This window comes from Macrobrachium nipponense, chromosome 1, assembly GCF_015104395.2.
Source record: "Macrobrachium nipponense isolate FS-2020 chromosome 1, ASM1510439v2, whole genome shotgun sequence".
In the NCBI taxonomy this organism is placed as follows: domain Eukaryota; kingdom Metazoa; phylum Arthropoda; class Malacostraca; order Decapoda; family Palaemonidae; genus Macrobrachium; species Macrobrachium nipponense.
In genome coordinates this window covers 205,967,493-205,972,492 of record NC_087200.1, presented here as the reverse complement: position 1 = coordinate 205,972,492, position 5,000 = coordinate 205,967,493, and the positions used below count along the sequence as shown (strand labels likewise).

At 33.8% G+C, this 5,000-nt stretch overlaps 1 protein-coding gene across 1 annotated transcript in view; it reads left to right on the top strand.

Annotated features, from left to right (window-relative positions):
* LOC135219073 (uncharacterized) overlaps positions 1-5,000 on the top strand; it is a 46,560-nt gene that overhangs the window by 27,368 nt on the left and 14,192 nt on the right. The window lies entirely within an intron of this gene.

Sequence of the window (5,000 nt, the reverse complement as noted above, 5' to 3'; positions counted from 1 at the left end):
AGGGAAGCCAATTTTCCGTGATTTGTTATGAAATATTTAGTTTGGAAATTAGAAATTTGTGAAATGAACACGAAGGCTACGTTGTATGTCACGTCAGCTAAGCTTACTACATGAAAGCTCTTTATGCGCTTGAAAATTATAACTGAGAGATAACATTAACCATCTGTCTCAGATGTGTACAGTAATTGTGTGTGTGTGTGTGTGTGTGTGTGTGTGATAAGGGTAGTACTTGGACAGCAAAGCTTAGCTCGAAAAGACAAAACTGTTAATAAAGAAACAAAAACAATAACAAGGAAATCCTAAAAGGAGCAGAGACCAAAACCTTTGAGCTTTTGATATTCATTATCAAATTAATTTAGATCATTGTAAATGCATTTCTATCTTTCCTGAGTCTGCTTTCCATTAAATAAGATTGGAACTTATTCCTATGCTGACGAACTTAACTTGTAAATTATATATGTATATCGGAGCTTAATTTGCGAAGTGTTTATGGAGACAAACAAATTATGCATTTGTTTGTTTTGAGTGAAGATCGTCGAAAAAAAAAATGAGGTGCAATACTTACTAATGTAGAGATTTTTTATGAGGATAAAAAAAGGTACCAAGCAAGTATAAGGTGACGGTAACCATCGGAGTGATATTAATTCTGTTAGGTTCGCTGTTCTTTAAGATTAAGCTGACCTTATGCTATCACTGCCTCTTGATCCAAAGCAGGGGTTTTGTTGTTTAAGTTGGCATGAAGCCAGCCAGCACGGGCTCTTGCCTGTAAGTAGGAAGAACAGTAGGAATTGCAGTTTAAGATTAAACTGGTCTTACGCCAGTTACCACGAGCTCTTGTTCCTAAATTAACCATTGTAAAACTATATTTTCATTGAGTAGACCAGAATAAAGCATGAAAATATCAATAAACACGAATATATAGGAAGATATTTCACAGCAACGCACACAAAGATTCGTAAGGTGTTTGTTACCATCTATTACAGCAAGGAATTAATTAACTTTTGATTTTAATTCCTTTGAAACGAAATAAATCCGGAAGGCAGATTCTAAGTAGATTTGAATAATTCAGTGTTTCGCATCGTTTCATCTTCATTACTGGCTGCAGAAATTCCTCGCCGCGGTTATGAATATTTATGAAGTATCAAAACCCTATTACGATGTTCATACTTCTCTCTCTCTCTCATTTCAATTAATAAAGAACTCTTACCGTTGAATAATTTACCTGCTCTCCCCAGGTAAATATTTATAGCAAACACAAATGCCATGTGGCAAGGAAGATTAATTAGTCCATGTTTAGAATATCACAATTAAGTATTCATCGAAAGTAATTCATAATCAGTGATATTAATGATAAATACGTCATTAATTAATCAACTTTTCAACTGACTAATCAAATCTAGCATCTCAATGAGACAGTTTCTTTAAATCCCTTTAAATGTTCATGAATTCTGTTTCTGTTGTTTCATCTTGTGAATCCTGTGGACCTCGGGACGTTAAAGAAGTTGTAAATCCTAATTCTTCTTTTGGAAATTTGGGTACAATTTTGTGTCACAAATTCAGAGCAACATTATCCGTCTCTAACAAATGATCAACTCGAGAAGATAATCTTCCTTTAACAAATCTCCAAAAACTTAATAATGTACCCTTTTAAGTAAATATTTCCGCCCATTAGGTCAGGAAAGAACAATTTGTTTCCTCCATATGGAAAAAGTTTAGGTAATCACTGGAATTACAAAAACATCAAGGAAAATGAATGAAGTGTATTTCCATATTTCCACAATCATGTCTTTATGATGCGTCATTTTACTCCCCATCTATCTACTTTCATTGTAAAATAACCGTTATTACGTATAGATATTAAGCTGGGATTCCTCTGCGAAGTTTATAAATGTCTGGTCTTTTATCGTTGAGAAGAAAACACGATTTTAACCCTATGTGAGAGAAGATTGTATAAATGTGATAATTTATCATAAAGGGACGAAAATGGCAGGAAATAAATCTTCAAAACTGTACAAAATTTGTATGTAAATAGCATATAAAGTTTTCCGTTTCATTTTTTGTTTATGTATTGTGTGGAAAGATTGGTTCAAACACTTGCCGTAACGTTCCGAGAGAGAGAGAGAGAGAGAGAGAGAGAGAGAGAGAGAGAGAGAGAGAGAATGTTCTTTTAAGTAATTTTGTACTACAATGCTGCAATACTGGAACATTTAAATAGCCTCTACATATTTCAGCAGATTTTGCAAAGGCCTAAGGTTAAGTTGGAGAACTTTAAGGAGGTTGTCATATCCTAAGGGATGTGGTGGAAATGTATTATGGGCAATTAGAAATTCAGTTATCATTGTTAACGGTTGCTAGCCAAGGAGTTGGGGAGGGGAGGGGGGAGAGAGAAGCGAAACCCTACTTGCTGGCTTACTGAAGACTGGAAAAATAGTGGGTTTGGGTCAGGATGGACATGTATCCATTATCAAATTGCCAAAGTCTATGATGAAATGAGTCGTTCAAGATAGAAGCAGCTGGAAGAGGTTTATTCAAAACTTAGACCAAACTGGGGATTAAGCATAGAAAGAGAAATTATTTACACAGACCGTAGGGATCTTACAAAGGTCTACGCCTTGCTGTTTGCGATAAGTTGACGACTTGTGTTTATAACATGTTTTTTCTATCGTGTGGAGTCAGCCTAAGAGCACTGAAGTAATATTCACTTTGTACTAAATAAAGCTCCCACCCTTCCCCACGCCCCACCCCCCCCCAAAAAAAAATTATTTTACAGAGGCAAACTAAACCCTTTACAATACATTATTTTTCATGTAAGATCTTTTTATTATGTTTTTATTCCTGAACAGCCGTCAGCCGGAATTCATTGCCATGAAAGAATCTTCGACGCTACAGGAATCAAAGGTTGACGAAATGCTACCTCAATAAAAGGCAGAACTATGCACTTTATCTTGGAATAAAGTTGGCCTCCTTTTCATCTTTCTCAGATTCCCCAAAATTTTGTTGACAGAGCTTTTGCTTTCCCTTCCCTCTGTCATACCTGAGCATTTTAAGGCCGTTTTTTGACTCGTGCGCAACGGCTTATGAAATATGTAGGTAGATATTCACAACAGTAAAATATTATTTTCCTGTTACAAAATCCAAGTAATTTTCTTGTCTCCTAAGGCTTTGATGTATGTCATATGTGCTGTCATTAGAATTATGTTTCTAATTTTTTTTATTTTAGTCTTTCATTTTCTTGACTGTTAGTTGGGTGTAAAAAGCGTGCCTATATTACAGTGAAAAGCTCGTCATTATTTTATTATTATTCATTATTATTATTATTATTATTATATTTGATTATTATTATTATTATTATTATTATAATTGTCATTAAAAAAAATTATTATATTTTTATTATTATTGATATATTATTATTATTATATTATTATTATTATTATTATTATTATTATTCAGAAGAAGAACCTTGTTCCAGGTGGGACCAAGCCCACCGGAGCCATGAACTTGAAATTCAATCTTCCAAAGATAGTGTTAATTTCATTTGAAAGAAGTAACGGAAGATGACAGGAAATTCAGAAGAAAGAGATCAGTTATTAGAAAAATGAAAAAAAAAAAATTAAAACAATCAGTTAATAAATAGATAAAGATATAAGTAAATCATTACATTCAAGGAGAATTCCACCTTATCGCATACAAATCAAACAGATTGAAAACAAGTGAAGAAACGGATCTTCGGGCGATGCTGGATAATCTTATAAAGCATCAGTGAAGGCTGTCAACAAGTCGATTACTTATATCCAGCCAGTTTGAGACGTCTGAGCGATGTTACCTACATGTGTTTACAACATGTTTCAATGGAGTGCGGACAAAATTTATGTATGTCAAAAGTTGTTTCAGAGACCGGTTTCATTTAACCCATATAATGTTACTTTTGGAAAACGAAACCACAAATTGGAGAGCAGATATTTAACAAATCCATAAACAGTTCTGTAACATGACCCTTAGGATACTATTGTGTGTGTTTTTTTGATTTAGATGTTCTTCGCACGCACACACACACACACACACACATACATATATATATATATATATATATATATATATATATATATATATATATATATATATATATATATATGTATATATATAATTGATCTAATTTTGCAAGATTGACTCCAGAAGAAGAACCTCATCAAACGAACTTTCTCATTATTATTTTTTCCTCTTTTGCAAACTAACATCCCCAGAAATCCTTTGTTGTTCTTGCGATAATGTTACTTTCCCTTTTTGCAATATTTGCAAAAGTGACATTATCCCAAAAGAAACTATCATTTCTAAACACCAAACCTCCAGGAAGTACTTCTTCCCAGAGTCAAACAATATCATTAATATTTCCTTTATCTCTTTCTCTTTCTTGAAAGAAACTTCTCTCATTAGTTCTCTTCTACTGGAAGAGATCAAGGGGGGTTTTTCTCGCGAGACTTCGGAGAGAGATAAAGTCTGAGAGAAGAGCCTGGAGAGGTCTCCTGGGATTAGCTCTTCATTAAGAGAACTTTGAAGATGCCGATGGAATTCAGGAGGTGTTTTTTCGGGAATTAGGAAAGTAATGGGAATGGCCTGATAATCCTAAAATTCCATTTTTATTATTTGTGTTTTTATCCTTAAAAATCAATCTATGGGAAATTATATTCCGAATTAGTCTCTCTCTCTCTCTCTCTCTCTCTCTCTCTCTCTCTCTCTCTCTCTCTCTATGTTCCACCTGATAGTTTTTCCTTTTCCACTTTTTGAGTCTGATTATTTTTTTCTGCCTTTTCTATAATAATAGTAATAATAAATAATAATAATAATAATACTAATAATAATAATCAATAATACTTACAAAGCTCTGGAATAAGACTAGCAGAGGTTAATATCAGGAGAGGGATCTTCCAGGGCGACTCACTGTCCCCACTACTCTTCGTAGTAGCCTTGATTCCCATGACAAAAGTACTACAGAAGATGGATGC